Raw genomic sequence first — 21,175 nt, 5'->3', positions numbered from 1 at the left:
TTGTAAATATAAGCATGTGTGCTCAAAGTGTGGGGGAAAACACGCAGCTTTGCAATGTTTTGGAGAGCAATCAAATTGGGGAGGTGGTTTTCCAAACAGAGGAAGAGGTTTTGCTCTAAACAAGCATGGTTAGATTTTCTAGCTATAGGAGGTGCAGTTTCAAATTTTATTTTCCGGCACCTGGATGGATCTCAACTAAAAGCTTCACAGTGGCTGTCAATCTTGCGTAAATCATTAAAGGCAATTGGGAAGAATCCTGTCAATTTTGGTACACACTCATTCCGCATTGGGGCTGCTTCAGAAGCTGCCAGATTGGGATTTTCCATTAGTGATGTTAAGAGACTGGGTCCCTGGTCATCAGATTGTTGTTACGTTATATTAGAGAGTTAGAACATGAAGTTTAGGAGCAGAGATATTCATTGTTTTCTCTTTTCAGGTCTGGTGCCAGGCTTCTCAATGTCACAGCGTCACGTTTGGATAACTGGACACTCATTCGTCAAATGGGCAGCAAAAGTAGAAGAAAGGCATTTTGGGAAGAATTTAGGTTTTAGTTCTGAAGAAGTGTCGCTGTCATGATTGGGGAAAAGTGGCATGAAGTGGGTTCAGATCATGCCTTTAATGAGCGAGCTGTCTTAAGAACAAATCCAAAGTTTCTCTAATCCACCTGGGGGAAAATGATCTAGTGCAGTTGTCGGTGCTTGGGCTACTGATAGAGATAAAAACAGAGTTGCAACTTTTTTCAAAGACTTGGTGCAAAACACGGCTCGTCCTAACGGCACTGATGCCATGCAGAAATTGGAGGGAGGCAGAGAGATATACTGCAGTTGAAAAAGCAAGAAGGAAAGTGAACAGAGAATTGCATAGTTTTTGTTCTATTAACGGAATGTATTGGTTAGTTCACGTCAAAATCACAAAAGAAGATTACCAGTTTTTAGGCACGATGGCGTTCATTTGTCCTTTATTGGCAATGAAATTTATATTCTAAACATAAAAGAGATGATTTCTAAAATTCTTGAAATACGAACATGGTGTTGAAATCATGCTGTTGAACCAACAGCATTACTGTTTATTTCTATAATGACATAAAACGTTCTTCAAAATGTTTTCATTAATAAAACTCCTGCCCCCCCTCCTCCACGTTCCGCACCTCCCTCTCTCTAGCCCCCTTTTTTTATATTAGATTATGGTGGTAGTTTCCTTGTTATATATTGTGGTACGGTATCACCTGTTTGGCGACGGTGAGTTTGTGCTTACAGATATTGCACTTGTTAACAAATGAATAATGTTTTTTCACCTGTTTGGCAACATTGGGGCTATGTTTTAACTTAACTGATGACAACCGTCCAGTTTATATCGTGATTTTCGGGGGGAGAAATCGGGGGGGGGGGGGGGGGGGGGGGGACAGGAAAACTCCTGAGCTAGGGTTTTTCCTGGTGGCAGAGTTGGAGGAGATCAAGACAGGCAGGAAGGGTTGGGGCATTAGGAATAGCTTCGGACAGAGGGAAGCAAGGGAGCGAGGTTGGAGGCAAGAGGTAGGCAGGAGATGTAGATAGGGATTTGGGGGGGAGGATTAGGCCAAAAAATGTTGGGTAATAGTTGCTATGGGGTATATTGCTTAGGGGCGGGGATGTTAGTGTGGAATATGTTTTGAAGTATGATCTGTATATAAATATGTATCGAATTACCTACCTGTCCAATAAAACGGCCTTTTACCCCAAATTTGGGACTTGGAAGTGCTTATGCCCGATGAGGGCTCCTGGGGGTGGCATTCGCAGACTGCCCACCCCCGGGCAGCTTCGGGCAATTAGTATGGCCCTAGGACAGGAGGCAATGCTGATTGGCTGGCGCTTATCAGCACGAGATTCAGGTGCGCAAAATCACTGTGGCGCCCTTGCTCCTGACCGCGGTGAGGTAGGGTAACAAAATTTGTCAAGTAATTATTTGCTTGGCGGTTGTCGCTTGGACAGGTGGCAGAGTTGGAGGAGATCAAGACAGGCAGGAGGGGTTGGGGGGCATTAGGAATAGCTTCGGACAGAGGGAAGCAAGGGAGCGAGGTTGGAGGCAAGAGGTAGGCAGGAGATGTAGATAGGGGTTTGGGAGGAGGATTAGGCCGAACAATGCTGGGTAATAGTTGCTATGGGGTATATTGCTTAGGGGCAGGGGGTGTTAGTGTGGAATATTTTTTGAAGAATGATCTGTATATAAATATGTATCGAATTGCCTACCTGTCCAATAAAGCGGCCTTTTACCCCAAATTTGGGACTTGGATGTGCTTATTGCCCGAGTCGATTCTGCGCAGTCTGTCATCAACACTTTTGAAGACACTGCGCAGACTTGAGGTGTCTGATTCCCACGTTGCAGATATGCCGGATGCCATTTCTAGCTCCAGCCAAACTCGTGGCTTGAAGAGAAGCGGCGGCAGCGCACTGCAGATGGTGTGTGCAGTCCAAAGGTTAAAGAAAGGTGTCACCTAGCTTAAAGCTTTCCCCCAGTCTACACGATGCCCTGCATCCACAACGAGCAGGTATGAAAAAACTTAGCAGATGGGAAAGTGAGTGAGCAACTTGCTCGGGCCCGGCCTGTTTGGAACAGAGACTTTTTGGCCTGAATTTATTTACTGTCCTCTAACTCCACGAGAGGCATTTTAAAATTTAGTAATTTTAAAAGTAAAATTAAGTACACTTGTTCCTTCTTCCATTGGAGACAGCAATCAATACCTTCAGTTTTCATGTTTTTAGATAACTCTCTCCCAAATGCATATTTTCGTGCAGCTATCAGAATTCCTGTCTTCTTCACAACCGCTCGTGTCAAGTCAAAAGTGCGGTGTCATTCGCAGACGGAGGCCCCTGCAGTGCTCTGCAGTGCTCTTGCACTGCAGAGACGGAGGCCCCTGCAGTGCTCTGCAGTGCTCTTGCACTGCAGACACGGAGGCCTCTGCAGTGCTCTGCAGTGCTCTTGCACTGCTGAGACGGAGGCCCCTGCAGTGCTCTTGCACTGCAGAGACGGAGGCCCCTGCAGTGCTCTGCAGTGCTCTTGCACTGCAGACACGGAGGCCCCTGCAGTGCTCTGCAGTGCTCTTGCACTGCTGAGACGGAGGCCCCTGCAGTGCTCTGCAGTGCTCTTGCACTGCAGAGACGGAGGCCCCTGCAGTGCTCTACAGTGCTCTTGCACTGCAGAGACGGAGGCCCCTGGAGTGCTCTTGCACTGCAGAGACGGAGGCCCCTGCAGTGCTCTGCAGTGCTCTTGCACTGCAGAGACTGAGGCCTCTGCAGTGCTCTACAGTGCTCTTGCACTGCAGAGACGGAGGCCCCTGCAGTGCTCTTGCACTACGGAGACGGAGGCCCCTGCAGTGCTCTGCAGTGCTCTTGCACTGCAGAGACGAAGGCCCCTGCAGTGCTCTTGCACTGCAGAGACGGAGGCCCCTGCAGTGCTCTGCAGTGCTCTTGCACTGCAAAGACGGAGGCCCCTGCAGTGCTCTGCAGTGCTATTGCACTGCAGAGACGGAGGCCCGTGCAGTGCTCTTGCACTGCAGAGACGGAGGCCCCTGCAGTGCTCTTGCACTGCAGAGACGGAGGCCCCTGCAGTGCTCTGCAGTGCTCTTGCACTGCAGAGACGGAGGCCCCTGCAGTGCTCTTGCACTGCAGAGACGGAGGCCCCTGCAGTGCTCTGCAGTGCTATTGCACTGCAGAGACGGAGGCCCGTGCAGTGCTCTTGCACTGCAGAGACGGAGGCCCCTGCAGTGCTCTGCAGTGCTCTTGCACTGCAGAGACGGAGGCCCCTGCAGTGCTCTTGCACTGCAGAGACGGAGGCCCCTGCAGTGCTCTGCAGTGCTCTTGCACTGCAGAGACGGAGGCCCCTGCAGTGCTCAGTATGTTATTGCAGGCCCCTCATTTTTGCATGCCAATAGAATTGCTGATACCACGGGGACTGGTAATGTCTGGGTTCTGTAATACTTAAGTATTCCAGATTTCATCATCTGACTTCTGATTTCCTCTGGCCTTCTGTTTAAACTGAAGTTGGTTGGAGCTTCAATAATATGCAAATTCTGACGTCCTGCAAATAAACTGCAGTCACCTCCCTTTTACAGCGCCACTCTTTCCCTGTGGAATCAGAAGATGAGGACTCAGATAAGCACTTTGTTTACTTTAAGGAACTCTTGGTTGCATTTTACAGCAGGTCCCCGTTCCTAATCCAAAATGCCAGCAACTTGCAAGTGAATGCACATGATAACGGTTGCTGCTTTTATGGTGCAAACCCTTTCTGCAGAACGAAGATTTAGGTCACTCCTAAAGCCTTTTGAAATATGATAGCTATAATTAATCTGAGATCAGTGTCCCTGAGATGGTGGGCAACATGTGTTTTCTAGCACTTTGATAGCAAGGTTGTCGAGTACAAACGCTCTCATTAGGGCACAGTGCACCAATTTCAACAGATGTAATAGATGGCCACTACGAGAGAACAGATTTTGGATTCATGTTTGTGTGTTCATTAATAATATGAACAGCCTTCCTTTCGCGTGCTCATTGCTAGTAATTTGCCTGGAGTTGAAGAGTTAGCTATCCGTATAGGCTGTGTGTGGGGCTTGCAGTAAGCTGAGGTAGACACTCTATAATGCTGCCCCATAGCTGCACACCTGGGAGCTCCCCTATCAACACTCAAAAAACTCCAGGTAATTCAAAACTGTGCTGCCCGCACCCTCCTGCGCATCCCTCGTCGCCAATCGGTGAGATCTGAATTAAAAGACATCCACTGGCTACCTATCAGGGAAAAAATCGAGTTCAAAAGCATGAGTATTGCCCACCGTGCTTTTTGGAGAAAAGGAGCAACCCTTAATCACACCCTGATCAACCCATACCATCCTAGTAGACAGCTTAGGTCGGCGCACGCCTTCCGAGTTAGCAACCCCAGGATTCAAAGAGCGAGGTGTGGAGGCCTAACCTTCTCCGTGAACTCGGCAAGACTTTGGAACTCCCTTTCCCTTCGCTCAGAGCCCAACCTCCTCTGCTTCCGGAAAAAATTGAAAACTCTTCTGTTTAGCAGATAATCATAGTCTCTTTCCTCACCTACACTTGTCAATCTTTAGCGCTAGGACGCCTGCGGGTAGCTAATGCGCTCTACAAAAACCAAATCCAATCCAATCCACACTTGGTTAGTATAGACTGTGTAAGAGGCTCACTAGGCTTTCACTTATGTTGATATCAAAGCTGTAGTTGGAATGTGAATTGCTTTCTTTTTGCTGCAATGTGTCTTTAAGAGTAACATATTTCATGCATTTGCCATCCCCACCATAGCTCCTATACCGCAGTTATAAGGAATAATCTTCCATTGTTTGGAGGTCTAGATCTTGCTGGCGGGTAGAAACTTTATTGAAAACACGTTTACTGTTAATATTTCATAGGACACATCCAGCTATTATTGCAAGACTGGTTAGGGGTTTTGCAACTAGATATCAACTTGAGAAGGCCACACTCATAATTAATTTGCTTTGCAGTGTCTCCTCTTTTTGAGCATATACCGGTTTTTGTTATTTCACTTTTGATTAGTCGTGAAAATAATGTACACATCCTTTGTTGAAGCTTTTACCCATGCTGCATGTACGGCCATGCACATGCAATACTTTCTCAGCAGCATCGCACCTGGCTGTTTTAATCAACCACCTAATTAAACATTGCCTCTCAAAATCCCTTTACCTCAAGGGAGATATTTTTGCTTCTGTTCATCACGACTATTATTGTGCTCTATTTCTTGCTGATTTTCTTTTGCCATTTTACTCTGCAGTACAAAAGTTCGACAAATTAATGGCTTTCATTAAGCTGGGAACAACAGAGATAAAAACATATTTTATAATAAAAATAAGGTAAAGAATATTTGCATGGGGAATTGTGGCTGGCTTCCCAAAAAATGCCATGCTTCCCTTATGTGAACCTCCCAGTCCAACTCCAGCCTCGCCACTCTCAAACTTCACCAGCCGCCACTGCTCAACGGTGGCAAACACATCGAGCCAAAGTTCTCCCCATTCGCAGAAGAGAGCCAACTCCAGAAGTAACTGCCATTTGTGATTCACTATGCGTCAACGCCTGAGCTAGCCAGCGCTGGCATTAAATGAGCCTGCCACGTGGTTCCCACCAGGAAAATTAGTCTGTGGTGCAGCTATTTCCAGAGTCGCAAGGCCACCTGGCACAGGGTCTGTGAACCAACCCCATACGGTCTGTTGCAGAACAAAATGGCGGTGATGCGGTCCATGAGCAAGCTGGATCAGCCTCCCCCCGCCCCCCTTAATGGATGGAAGGAAGGGTTTCAACGTCAAGCAGGTGGCACTCAGCTCCAGAAGGCTGATGTACTCCGCCAGAGACTAGAGGTCTCTGATCTCCACCTTTCCCAGATGGCCACTCCAACCTAGAAGCGATACCGCGGGCACAACTGTCAGTTCTGGGTGGGGAAGGGAGAGGAGCCAGCCACTGACCCAATTGTGGTCCAGCAACCACCACAGAGGATCTTGAACAGTCTCCTCAGGAATCTGAATGTGGTTGGTGCAGTCGCCTTGTTGGTTGGGCCCACTGGGATTTCAGATCCAGTGCAGAGCCTGCATATTGTATAACAGGATGCAGGAGGTCAACAGTCCCAGCAACCTCAGAGTTGACCTCACTGACTGAGGCTGAGCGATCGGGATCAAAGTTTGAATGTCCTGGACTCTCTTTCCCAGAGGGAAAGGCACAAAACTGAACTGCGTCCAGAATGGCTGTGATGAAGGGGAGCATCTGAGAAGGAGTCAGGTGTGACTTCGGCACGTTGATAGTGAACGCCGAAGTTGACAGGAGTTTAATCATAGTCTGGAGGTGGTTGAAGACTGCCTGCAGTGAGCCCGATTTCAAAGTAGAGGAAGACTGGCGCCTCTGACCTCTGAAGGTGTGCTGCTACCACCGCCATCACTTTTGTGAATACCTAAGGGGAGTAGGAGACCCAAGGGGAGCACAGCAAACTGGAAATGCTCCTGTCACACCTCGAATGGCATGTAGCGCAGGTGGGCCAACAGGAAGGGGATATGCAAATAGACGCGCTGCAGGTTCAATGCCACCATCCAGTCTCCAGGGTAGAGGGCAGAAAAGACCTGGTCTTGGGTGAGCTTTTTGAATTTTTCCTTTCAGAAAAAGGCGTTGGGAGGGTGCAGGTCTAAAATAGGACGAAGACCTCCATCCTTCTTGGGCACCATAAAGTAACAGGAATAACCACCTACTTCTGTCACTGGCACAGTCTTGACGGCCCTTTTGCCACAAAGGACTTGCACTTCCTGCCGCAAATTGGGGAAACGGAATTAGCACCATCCCTGAACAGGTGAGTTCCAGCAAAGGGCATGACCATCAGAGAGGACTGGACATCGCCGAAGAACCCAATGGATCGCAGTCACGCATGGCGGCAAATGGCAATGCTGGTGCCTATGGCCCACCGTTGGAAACGGTGGTGTCCAAGCGACAACAAATCATGAACTTAGCTGCATTACCACTAACTTGAATTGCCCAAGATATCACAATGGTCTTAGGGCACAGCAAGCAGGACATGTGCCACCGAAACCCAAAGGGCATGTGAGTAGCTTCCCAACATGCAGCTGCTGTTAACAAATCAGACAGCCAAGCTGGTAGAAAAGACATGTTTGTAGAAGATTTACCCTCGCCTAGATTCTCAATCGGGGGAGTGGTGGGGAATGTGATGGGATTAGAGAGGCTGGTAGAAGCCTGCACCACTAGGTTTTCAGGTGAGAAGTGCTTCAAAAGAAAAGGCGGGTCGCTAGGGGCGGTGTAATGGCGCCTGATAATTGACGATTGACTGTGGGGGCAAAACAAGGTGTCACCCACGCTTCCAATAAGGTATCCATCACTGCCTCGTTAAATGGAAGTAGGGCCTGAGAAAAGGTCTGTCCCGGTTGGAGAATCTCTGTTAAGACAATGGTTTTAATCTCCACAGTGGAAAGCTGGAGGTCAAGTACTTTGGCCACTCTACGCATCACTGTAATTCTTTGTACCAACTGTCATCCTGGTAGGGCTGAGCAAACTCATCAATCGGGTTACAGTCATTATCAGAATCAGCCCCAAAAAACAAATGAAAAGAGTGTGGTCAACCATGTGGTCATTCAAGTGGGGGAAGCAGTTAATCAAGTGGCTAGAGGCGCAATATCTATTGAGGTCAGACCAGCAGTAACTCTGCATCATAGAGAAAACAATATGGTCTGCCTACTCAGGCAGCAAAGTTGGAGTCGACAGGCCCAGGGACGGCATGGGTCTGCTCGCTGGAAGTAGAGTCAGAACAAGAGCCAGAGGTAAGGTAGGCTCAGAGAACCCAGATGGCAGCAAGGGCAAACCAGTCAGAGGAATCTCAGGTTGAAGGCTTCCGAGCTCCTTGAAGACCTATTGCACTAGAGAGTCTGCAGGAATCCAAAGAGCGCAGAGCCTAGTTATGCAGAACTCTTCGATTTGCTACGCCATGGCTGAAGGACCTGGAAACCCAGTTGTGCCGGAACTAGTTGTGGGATCGATTCCAAAGTCAGTTGATTCTGGGGGCAAAAATTGAGAAGGTTAGCACTGACCCGCGCGTGCTCAGTCGATGAGACAGAGTGCAGATCTGTGCTTGGTGGCATAGAAAGAAGGAAACCGACGTCAGCACACCGTAATAGCGCCTATATAGGACCTGCACATCATTTCCGGTGGCGGAATAGTGTCATGGCAGAATCACACAGCGCCATCTTCCAGTGTGCAGAGGTCTTGTTGAAAAGTTTCCAGATTTTCAAATGGTGAGGAATGTGAAACAAGAAATCTCTATCAGAAAATGCCACACTCCAACAGAAGATAGTAAAAGGGACATTAACTATCTTATCTGAGGCGGAATGGAGCACTTAAGGGATGTTATGTTAAAATTCTTGTAAAGCGCACATACACCCAACTGTTTCTTGGCGCTATGGCCAAAAGGAGACGGACAGAAAGAAGTGAGGGTAACAGAGAGGGGGAAAGGAAGAAGCCTAATCGTGTGCTTTGCGGAACAGATAGGTTTTCAAAAGAGATCTAAAGTAGACATAGGAGGGATCCATGTCTAACCATCCTACTCATACCTACAAAGATGTGAATCAGGGCCAGAGGGGTCAAAGATGAGTCACATTCCTCCTATCTTTTGCATTAATAACATAGTGGCAGAACTTATATAACTTCCTCTGACAAAAGAAGAGTATGTCTAAAGGAGGTTCTGAAAACAACACCTGACCATTGGTTTGTAGATTACCTAGAAGTGCTATAGTTAGATAGTCTGAGGGGGGAAAATACATCTGTCCTCCGAAAATGTAGCTTTCAAATATGACTCCTTATAAGCACGCTAACCCATAATGCACTAAAAATCATTAATGCGCACATTTTTTTTAATCACCTTATTTACAATGTTATCAATATAGAAACACAGCAACTTCATGAGTGAAATGCAGTAATACTTCGATAACAGATACATGCCAGTTAAATGCCGCCAATCAGGCTTACAGCATTGTACATTCCTACTACAATGAAAGAGGGCAATTGGCTATCATGAGCATTAGTCCCAATTTTAATCCATATGTTTTTCCCCATATGAGGTCTCCTTGTTGCCCATGTTACTTCACCCCGAGTCTCCCCTCCTCCTTCGATGAACCATCTGTGCAGTCACTTAATTGTGATTGCAGAGACTCAGGGTCCACGTTCTGGAGAGCGACTATTTCCACCCAAATTTCCAAAACAACCTCTGCTTTCTCATCCCTTTGTACTTCTCCCAATCGAGGTTCCTACACAGCATTAGGCAATTAGGGGTGAGCCAGGGTATAGCTTTGCACCCTTTTGCCAAAAGTAGTGCCAATGTCGCAAACATATTTCAAATCGTTCAGCCCTTCTGAGTATATTCATCCTAGCAAGAATTCTTTTACTGTGGTTCTCAGTTTTAAGGCAGTTACAGGACAGAATGATGCAACTATCACTAGTCAGTAATCCATCACCCCATCACTCGTCTAAGTCATATGTATAAGTTACTTGCCCTCTTACCACATCTTGGACATGTTGCTGGGTGTACCAGGAATATTCTATTAAGTCTCTGGGGTGTAAGGTAGAAGTGGTGTAGACAGTACAAATGAAAACAGTTAAGCCTGGCACTGATGGCTACAGCCTGAACTAGAGCAAAAGCTGTATTCTACTCATGGGCAGCCAGGGGCTCCCGAAGGCTGGCTTCTCACAGACATCTCATTTTCAACAGCTTCCTTTTTCTGTTCTTTATTCAAAGCAGCATGAAGGCACGAGATCAAGCCTATACTCAACCTGGTATCTAATAGTAGACTAGTAGACCAGACTAGTGAGTCTGACATATCACAGGCACTGCTGAAAAGTTAATCCAGATATCACATGCAGCTTTAAAAATTAGGGAAACTGAAGGAACGGACCAGTTCTCAGTTGACAAGACAGCTGTAGCCCTTCAAATGTAATAATTTCTTCACTTGCCACCTAGCAACCCTCTTCTCACCACTGACTCGTACACAAAACCCAGTGTGTCTGTCGAAATGGCTGCAACCACCAATTGTTCAACTTTCTAGCGAAAGGCGGGCACTTCAAGACCTGTTTAATCGCCAACTTCCATGCAGCAAACCACAAAAGAGCATTCGTCTGGATTGGAAGATAAGTACCGTTCATAAGGAGCACTGGAAGTTGACCTTCCTCCACTGTGGCAACCGCCAATCTCTTTTCCCAGGATTATCTATCCTCACATCACAGTGCTGCATATTGCAGGAGCCCACATATAATATAGTTGTGGATCTGGTAACGCTGGGCCTCCTTCATCTCTATCAAATTTCAGTGTCTCCAACCCGAGTCCGAGCCTTTTACCCACCCACACTAGCAATATCAAAAGGCTGTTCAATTCCTTAAAGGTTGACCTCGGAATCAGGCGCATGGAGCTTTGTAAAATATTTTGTAGAATATAGAAGAAGCGGGGGTGAAACATCTCATAGACCCTCCATATGTTCCAGCACTCAGATATCAGGCTTACACTCTGCATTCGGTTAGACCTGGCATCATTGTTGTGGTTTCCCCCTCTATTTTGCTGGCCTTAGAACTCTCAACGCTTTACCACTGCTAACAAGTGCAAACGTGCTTGTGCTCTTTTCCTATCACATGGTAACATTGCCTTCTACCCAGTTGCCATATTTAATTTACTTGTAAGGCCCTAGTAAAGTGGCATTACATGTGCCCAGGGCCTGTAAATTAAATGCTACTCGTGGGCCTGCAGCACTGGTTCCGCTACCCATTTAAGTAGCACTTTAAACATGTTTATTTAATTTATTTTATTTATAGCATTTGTAAAGCGCTCTGTAACCCTACGGGCATCCTGGTGCTAGGTACATATAGCTGAGAACCCTGTAGAACAGAAAAGGACAGTGGACACGGTGCTGATCAGTTAGATTTTTTGGTAGATTTTTTGGGAGATTTTTTTGAGAAGAGCCATGTTTTCACCTTTTTACGAAAGGCCATCAATTCGTTTGTTTTTCTGATGTCAGTAGGGAGGTTGTTCCATAAATGAGCTGCGGCTATACTGAAGGCTCTTCCCCCACAGGTGGCTTTCTTGATCCTGGGAATGCTGATAAAGTTTAAAGATGAGGATCGAAGAGACCAGGTAGGCTCATACCAGTTGAATTTATTTTGGAGTGGTCGGGGGCCTAGCCCATGAACTGCCCTGAAGACAATACATAAGGATTTGAAACGGATCCTCTGGTGTATAGGCAGCCAGTGGAGGTCGGCCAAGGCAAGAGTGGTAGAAGATCTTCGTTCCCGAGAGAGTGCCAGTTTGGCTGCAGCCGCCTGGATACTTTGAAGTCTGGAAATGAGATAGGCAGGGGATTCCAGCAAGAGGGCGTTACAGTAATCCAGGCGGCTGAGGATGGTGCTCCTGACTATGTTAGCTCTAGTCTGTGGAGGCAGGAGGGGTAGCAGCTTTCGCAGTCCTCGCAGTAAGGCAAGGCAGCTGCTGACCTGCTTGTTGACGTTAGTCTCTAAGCTCAGGCTGTTGTTAATAGTGACTCCAAGATTCCTTACTGAATTCACTGGGGTAGGCGAGTCTCCTAACAGCTGAGGCCAGAAGTCTGAAGGTAGACTTTTGGGGATTCTTCCTACTACACAGTGCAATATTTCAGTTTTGACACTGTTAAATTGTAGTGAATTCTGGTTGAGCCAGAGTGACATTTCCAGCATGCAAGTGTGGAAGGTCTCCAGTGAGTTTGCATGAGATCCGTCAAGAGAGATCATTAGCTGGGTGTCATCTGCGTAATTTATCACGCTGATGCCATGGCTTTTGATGATCCTCATCAGGGGTTGCATATAAATGTTAAAAAGTATGGGGCTAATAGCAGACCCCTGTGGGACCCCATGCGGAACTTTAATGAACTCTGATTGATACGGAGGGATAGCTACTGCCTGCCATCTATCTGTCAGGTAGGAGCGGAACCAGTCAAGCGCGACTCCTCCGACTCCGATGTTCTTTAGTCTTTTTATCAGGATGTCGTGGTTCACCGTATCGAATGCGGCGGACAGGTCCAGCAGAATCAAAATTGCTGATTCTCCCCTGTCCGCCCTCATTCGTAGGTCATCCATGACTGTCAGCAAGGCTGACTCAGTTCCATGAGCTGGTCTGAAACCAAATTGCTCCTCTTCCAGGATGTTGTTAGTTTCTAGGAAGAGGGCTAGGGATCTGCTGACCCATCGCTCTATGATCTTTATCGGGTATGGTAAGCGGGAGATAGGCCTGACATTGCAGAGTCTGTGTGTGCAGTTTAAACTACCATTTCGACCTGGCAGAATAAACCTTTTGTCAGGCTCGAACTTTCCTTTTTATTTGTAACTGTCATTGTATTTGTATAGCGCTTACTTCTCCTGACGAGGTGTTGAAGCACTTTTTGGCAATTAGCATGCTACTCCAGAACCCAAAAGGATTAGTGGTGGATTAGTATAGGGAAATATGAACATAGTATTAGTATAGGGAGGTTCGAGTTAATTTGAGCGGAGGACATGTGAGTCTGTTAGTTGGATTGAATAGAGAAATGGAGGGATAGAAGAGGGAAAAAACTATAAGTTTTACAGGGGAGATCATAGTAGTAAGTTGAGGTCTGAGATGAGCATAGGAGAGATGGAGGAGGAAAGAGCCTGTAGAAATGGATTAGGAAGAAAGAGAATCAGAGTAGAACAAGCATTTGCAATGCAATAGGTCTCATTATGAAAGTTTGAGCTATTGGTATTGTAAATGTCAAATTTTTTACTTATGTGTTGGTTTTAAAAAATGCTAAATTAATAGCTTTGTCATTTACAATGGCACTAGTTATAACTTTTGCAGATGTGACACTTATAGCATTTGTAATGCAATGTGTTGTATTTTCGTGACTTACATGTATTGATATAACAAATAACATTGGCTTTTTTTATAATTAATACTTAAATAACATTTATTGTAATTTATAATGGCAATAGCTTAAACTTTTGTAAATAACTTATGAAGATTATGTACAGTGTATTTTATTGTGACGAAAATCCAAGAACAGAAGTGAAATATTAACATCTTTTTGTGACATTTGTAATAAAGCTTGAAACATTGAGAGAACATATTTGAACCAGTTGTTGTTGAATGGTTGCACAGATTGATGCTGTGGTGACGAGTGATGCTGGGGCGTTCAGTGATGCTGTGGTGGTGAATTTGTGCCCCGCTTGAGGGCATATTATAATTGTAGTATGAGTTCTGCAGATTTATGCTGTATTAGTAATGCCTAGTGCAGTGCTGGTGATCAAAGATGGTGTAGTGGTGGTGAATGATGCTGTGTTGATGCTGTTTCATGATTTGGTGTGCTGAGTGATGCTCTAGTGGTGTTGACTAATGCCGAAATAGTATAAATGATGCTGTGTTAGTGCTCATTGACAATTGTGCGTACCTTGGGGAGAGGGGACGGGAGGGAGGGGAGAGAGGGGAGAGTGAGGAAAGAGGGGCGAAAGGGGGGAGAAAGGGAGGGGAGAAAGGGGGGAGAAAGGGAGGTGAGAGGAGAGAGTGGTGAGAGGGCAGAGTGGTGAGAGGGCAGAGTGGTGAGAGGGGAGAGTGGTGAGAGGGGAGAGTGGTGAGAGGGGAGAGTGGTGAGAGGGGAGAGTGGTGAGGAGAGGGGAGAGTGGTGAGGAGAGTGGTGAGAGGGGAGAGTGGTGGTGAGAGGGGAGAGTGGTGGTGAGAGGGGAGAGTGGTGGTGAGAGGGGAGAGTGGTGGTGAGAGGGGAGAGTGGTGGTGAGAGGGGAGAGTGGTGGTGAGAGGGGAGAGTGGTGGTGAGAGGGGAGAGTGGTGTTGAGAGGGAAGAGTGGTGTTGAGAGGGAAGAGTGGTGTTGAGAGGGGAGAGTGGTGTTGAGAGGGGAGAGTGGTGTTGAGAGGGGAGAGTGGTGTTGAGAGGGGAGAGTGGTGTTGAGAGGGGAGAGTGGTGTTGAGAGGGGAGAGTGGTGTTGAGAGGGGAGAGTGGTGTTGAGAGGGGAGAGTGGTGTTGAGAGGGGAGAGTGGTGTTGAGAGGGGAGAGGGGGTGAGAGGGGAGAGTGGTGAGAGGGGAGAGAGGGGAGAGTGAGGAGAGGGGAGAGTGAGGAGAGGGGTGAGTGAGGAGAGGGGTGAGTGAGGAGAGGGGTGAGTGAGGAGAGGGGTGAGTGAGGAGAGGGGTGAGTGAGGAGAGGGGAGAGAGACGAGAGGGGGGTGAGTGAGGAGAGAGAGAGGGATTGGAGAGAGGGAGTGTAGAGGTGAGAGTGGTGAGAGGGTAGAGTGTTGAGTGGTGAGAGGAGGGAGTGGTGAGAGTCTGGAGAGAGGAGATGGGGGAGAGGGGTGGGTGAGGAGAGGGGTGGGTGAGGAGAGGGGAGAGAGGAGTGAGTGAGGAGAGAGAGGTTGATTTGAGAGAGGGTGGGGAGAGTGGTAAGAGGGGAGCGGCGAGGGGAGAAAGGGGAGAGAGTGAGGGGTGAGTGAGAAGAGAGGGAGGAGGGGAGGTTGAGGAGAGAGGGAAGATGGGAGGGGGGAGAGTTATTTTTCACTTTTCGAAAAGCCTTTTAAAAAAATCTCTCAACCTTTTTTTTATTTGCACCTTTCTAAAAACCAGGACAGGCGTAAGTATTTCCTTTGTTTTGGTTCCCTGGGCAGAAGTAGAAAATGCAGCAGCCGCCGTTCGAAATCTGTTGGCCTGGTCATCCTCCCATCTTCTCTACTTCAGCAGCATGAAATACCATGAAAGCACATGTTTTGGATTTGAGTCCAATTCTTAAAAAAAAAAATAGCACACACTACATGGCGCATTAATACACTGTAAATAAGCGCTCCAAAGAAGCTTTTGTGATAGTGTGACCCTTTATAAATAATTCTTGAAAAGGGCTGGTAGGAGCGGACTGTCCAATCTGCCTTCATTTTAAAACTTACTAATAAAGTTATGTAAGTACTGCCAGAATTAGACAGGGAAAACAGAGAAGGAGAGAGACAATTAGCTAGTGTAGTGTGTAATGTTTGAAACCCGTAACAAAAGTACTAAAATAAATTCTAAAAATCACTGTTATGTGTGAGTAACAAAAATAATTAATGTTGTTTTTAAAATGTAAAAGAACTATGAGATCGGCTTTAAATAGGAAATGCAAATCGTAAAAAATGCGGAGATGAGGCCACCATAATGTCTTTCAAATATTGACAGCGCAAACCATGTTTAAGATCTTTTGTGAAGTAAAGTACTGTCTTTCCCTTAAAGTTCTTTTTTATTGGAGTTACGCATAAAAGTGATTCAGGTTAGAGGGGAAACAACAACTTAGGAGGATGTCTCCATGTGGCTTGGGCTCGGCTGTCGCCTCGGACATGTTTACTGGTAACACGTGAAATGCTAAAACCATTAATCAAGAAGGATGGCTCAGTCTGCCTTCTTGCCCGGTCACCTCTTCTCTGCTTCCTGTTTAACACTAGAGATTGTGGGAGGGGGGAGGTTGAGGAGAGAGGGGAGAGGGAAGAGGGGAGGGGAGAGAGTTATCCCTTTTTTTCTCCAAAAAGCATTACAAAAAAAACACTCTGAACCTTTTTTATTTCCACCTCTCTAAAACGCAGGACAGGCGCAAGTATTTCCTTTTTTGTTCGGTTCCCTGGGCAGAAGTAGAAAATGCTGCAGCATAGAAAATGCTGCAGCAGCCGCTCAAAATCTGAGGCCTGATCACCCTACCATCTTATCGGCTTCAGCAGCATGAAATACTGAAGGGCACAATACATCAACTGTGAAACATTTGAAGATTAGCAGAATAACGACAGTAGTAAATCAAGTAGTGCATAGAAAGACAGCACTACACAGCAAAGGATAACCGAGCAGGCAGGTAAAACTGCCATTGAAACGCAAATCAAACTTCGAAAGTTGTTTGCAAATGACATTGCTTCCTAGTAAAATATGCAAACTATCCGTGTTTTGCAAAGCCTTTAAAACACTTGCCACATTTTGGAGGAGAAATGCGACACGGCCTGGCGGCCATGAAAAGTGCGAAATGAAAGCCTTTGATGCAGCAGGGGGCGGAGCGGATCCCTTTCAAGTGAAGCTGCTGGCGGCACCACGCTGGCGCAGATGGCTGGCTTTCATGTGCACGCGCTTTTTAGGTCAATGCGCTTGCGCATTGAGCTTGCTTTTCACGGGCACAGCATCAAATCGCCGATGGTTAAGCTCTCGTTAAGCCCCTATATCTCTCGCAAGCTCAATGTGCACGCGCATTGACAGGCTCGACCTAAAAATTAGGTTTGGGATGAGTCAAAAAAGAGATAATATGAGGGAGAATTTAGTATGGTTGTTTGGGAGATCATAGTAGTAAACCGATGTTTCGTGTGAGCCAGGAGGTGTAGAGGAGGGAGAAGTCTAGGAAGGGTTATTTTGGAGATCATAGTAGTAGAAGGGGTTTGGGATGAGAGAGAGTGAAGATAGAGGATACATTGATAGGGCTGTAGGGTGACGGTAAGACAGAGTAAAGTTTGAGAGAGTAATTTTTTTTCTCTTGTACAATAGGACTAAACTAATAAATATATATACACAATTACATAGTAAGGGAATATATGTATAAGGAATATAATATATTGATATTTGTGTGTTTTGTTTCTGTGGAGTAGTGAGAGGAGATATTGATGTAGTGGTTTTCTATGGAAGATTTGAATTAGAAGTACTGGCAGTGCTGGAATCTAAGCACTTTTCTTCTTAGCAAAAATATATTAAGTCCTAGAACCATTTTCTCTCTGCCTCTTTTTTCTCGTGTGTCTTTGAGCTTTGAGCCAAGGTTTTCATTACCTCCCTATTAAAAAACGACCACCTCCATGTGTAATAGCTTGTTTCAAGCCTCTTTCAGGTGCCTTTTGCTGACATCGTGTCAGGGGTGGTGGTCTGCTGGACGACAGTCCCATGGGGTTTGCTTCAGGATGAGCTGCCACCACTTGGATACTAGTCCTAAGGGTCAGACATTGCTGCATCCCGTATGCCCTTAATCTTTGCCGGACATCGCTGCATCCCGTCTGCCCTTATTCTTCCTCCCCAGGCGACCCCAGGGTTCCTGCCCCTTCCTCCAGCAATGGCCGCTTCTCTTTCAAGCATTCGCTGTGGCATCGACACAAACATAAATATGTGTGAGCAAATGCAATTTAGCCTCACATCCTAAAACGCAATAAGAGTTCAAAACAAGGCACAGAGGGCGGGTGGCGGTGGGGGGGGGGGGGGTGCGACAGAGTGCATCCAGCACATACACAACCATGAAGCATACAATTCACAAAAAAAAGAGTTCCGCTTATAACAGTTACGAGATCGAAGTGTAACTAAACTGTACTTGGTCGGTGCTGCATTGTAAAAAAACGGAAGTGACATTTGCTGCTTAAACCAATTAAGTGGTGGCAAAGAAGACCGACACTACGCTATACAAATAGTAAGCAACAGACGGGAGCTACCTCATTTACTCAATACTACAGGTCGTTGCCAACAGCGCATGCGCTGTCTAGGCTCGACCTAAAAAAGCATCTGCCGTGGAGGCTCTTTGTTTAGGACATTGTAACTATGTTAAAATCTATACTAATATAATAAAGAGAGAGCCCAAACATTTGAGGTGGGTAATCTCAGGAACCACAGCACCAATCACAACACCCAATACAGCGTTGGAAAGGGCAGTTGCAGCAGAAGGACATAGTCTATGCAGACGCCCACCATATACATTTAAAAGGTAAAAGAACCATGCCAGCAAAGTAGTCCCTTGTGGGCGTGTCTGCGTTGTGCTGTGGGCGTGTGCTGGGGGCGTGACAAACGCTGGGGGCGTGTGGTACGTTCCGCCCTTCATGCCATGTCTCATATCATGTGCTAATCCCACCCTGCCCCCTTTAAATACCCCTGCACCCCATAATCATAACCCACCCTTACTCCTTAAAATACCCCAACACCCTTGAACACTAACCCATCTTAACCCTATAAATATACCCTGTACCCCAAAACCCAAACCTATCCCTAAAAAAACCCTGTACACCAAAACCCAAACCTAGCCCTGAACCCTATAAAAACCCCTGTACCTCAAAACCCAAACCTACCCCTGAACCCTAAAAATACCCCTGTACCCGAAAACCCAAACCTAGCCCTGAACCCTAAAAATACCCCTGTACCCCAAAATCCAAACCTAGCCCTGAACCCTAAAAATAACCCTGTACCCCAAAACCCAAGCCTACCCTAGAATACCCCTGTACCCCAAAACCCAAACCTAGCCCTGAACCCTAAAAATACCCCTGTACCCCAAAACCCACACCTAGCCCTGAACCCTTAAAATACCCCTGTACCCCAAAACCCAAACTTAGCCCTGAACCCTACAAATACCCCTATACCCCAAAACCCAAACCTAGCCCTGAACCCTAAAAATACCCCTATACCACAAAACCCAAACCTAACCCTAAAACTACCCCCGTACCCCATAACCCAAAACTATATCTGAACCCTTAAAATACCCAAACACCCCAAAACATATACCTCAGTACCCCAAAACATATACCCCTATACCCAGTGCTTTAAATGGGCCGGTACTCACCGGTACGGAGTACCAGCACTTCAACATTTTCGAGCCGTCAGTACCGGCACTTTTCTTTAGTTCAGGGAGAGTACCAGTACCCTGATTGATGGCATAGCAGGAACATGGTAGCCATGACATAGCCTTTAGCGGAGAGGCTGCTAGATTAGCAGCTCCCATTTGATTTTCGCAGACTGCTGGGGTTGGTGAGGGCTTGCGTCACGCTGTGATTAACAGGACAGGGTCTCGTCAGACCCTGCACTGTTAATTAGTCGTCAACGACCATTCAGTTGAAAGTGCTTTAGCCTCCCCCCTGCTGGTCAGTAATTCAGTCCCATTTAGGGTATTGCACTAAAACAAGTAGCAGGGAAACACAATCACCTTCGACAAAGCCGGTTTTCTTTTCAACACAGGAGCTACTTCCCTTTGTATGCCCCTCCAACACTAGTCGCTGAATTTACATGATAACAGCGACATTACAACAGGTTCATGAGTGTGAAGGTGCCCTGCCCAAAGAGCAATGAATAGCAGGGAATGATGCAGCACTCCGGGAAATGGATCTGGTTGGGGGGAAACGACATGAACACTGAAGGAAGGGGGGGGGGAGGAATGGAAAAAAGTGAGGTGACAGCTGACGTTAGAATTGCCACTTTTTTTCAGATACAAATACCAGATATTTGTTCACGTCTGAAAAGGGTGCTTAGAAATGGTATGTTAACACAAATCTGTGTAACGTATAAATATGTTGTATTTCTTGAAGTAATTGGTTTAACTATTGAGGAACCACATGTGATTTCAATCGAATCGCCTCCTTTAATGTTTGGAAGCAGATCAAGAGAAATTAAATAACCTTTAGCCTGAAATCTAGTTTAAAATGCTGCCTTGCAGAATTTACAGGGCCCCGACGGCGCTTGCGTGCACACGCACACTTTCACAGCTTGGAAATACTTTTGTACTTTTGAAGTGATTACATGATTCATGCTTTTATTTACTGGAAACATTATAAATCCTGATTTAGCAAGTTTTTTTCTGCAAGCCTATATTTAAAAATACAGCCCCTCAGCAGTAAGCTTACTCTATCAACAAAAATAACGATGTATAGCACAACGAAATACTCCTTTGAAAGTGGAGAATGGGTTTGTGTACATGTCTGCTTGTTTCTTTCTGTGTGTGTGTGCATGCTCGAGAATATATAGAATTGTGCCACACAACAACAAATAATGGTATGACATTAAGAAGTTGCAAATATTACAAAACTAGAAAAAGTTACCATTTTATCCTGTTTGGCTTTGATTTTGTGATATGATTTAACCTGTTTTGTTTACATAAAAACCTTTCTGTTGTGTTTTGATATGTGCTGCAAGTGGTATAGAAGTTATTATGTATCATCCTGTCTTGCCGTAAGCCCCGCCCATAGCCCCCGCCCCCTTGCCACACCTCTAGCTCATTTTAATGAGTACCTGCACTTATTTTTTCCCATTTAAAGCACTGCCTATACCCATACTTACCTTATCCAAACATTAAAAAAAAACATGCTTTTACCATTCATGCATTTACAACGAATTTCGTTGTAAATGTATGCATGGTAAAAGCATATAAAAGGTAATGCCATGCGTTATAATGGCATTGCGGAGTCATGGTACTTTCGTAATGAAAGTATGCGGAGTGATGGTATGCGGAAAGAAAGTTGCGGAATAATGGGTGTTTACCCTCCCCCGGTAAGTACATTGGTGGCACGGCGGCCCACATCTCCAGCAACATGTTCATATTTTTTCACCACCCATTTGAAAAATGCACAGGTCTCTCTCATTGATGGCCAGCACCGACATACGCTTTTAAACACACTTCCCGCCACAAGTTCTAGAATTGCGAACTTTAGAGTTGGGGAGCTACGTTCGAATCTCGGCATCAGCTCAACATCCTGTGATTCGAGGCAAATCGCTTTGTCTCCCCGTGCCTACCACAAATAAATGTGTTCTGTAATGTAAGTTGTGCTCATGTCATGTTGTCGAGTTTGCGCTATATAATATTGCAAGGAAAAATAAAGTAGGGAAACTCGAGTTCACACACTACTGAACGCGCGCTCTTAAGTGCATCATCAGTGT

The 21,175-nt window shown here is 46.1% G+C and overlaps 1 protein-coding gene across 2 annotated transcripts in view; it reads right to left on the bottom strand.

The window, feature by feature from the left end:
- DHX57 (DExH-box helicase 57) overlaps positions 1-21,175 on the bottom strand; it is a 539,830-nt gene that overhangs the window by 430,017 nt on the left and 88,638 nt on the right. The gene's annotated exons all lie outside the window — the stretch shown is intronic.

The sequence above is a fragment of the Lissotriton helveticus genome, chromosome 6 (genome assembly GCF_964261635.1).
Source record: "Lissotriton helveticus chromosome 6, aLisHel1.1, whole genome shotgun sequence".
Lineage (NCBI taxonomy): Eukaryota > Metazoa > Chordata > Amphibia > Caudata > Salamandridae > Lissotriton > Lissotriton helveticus.
Note: the sequence above shows the minus strand (reverse complement) of the source record. Positions and strands in the feature narration are given on the sequence as shown.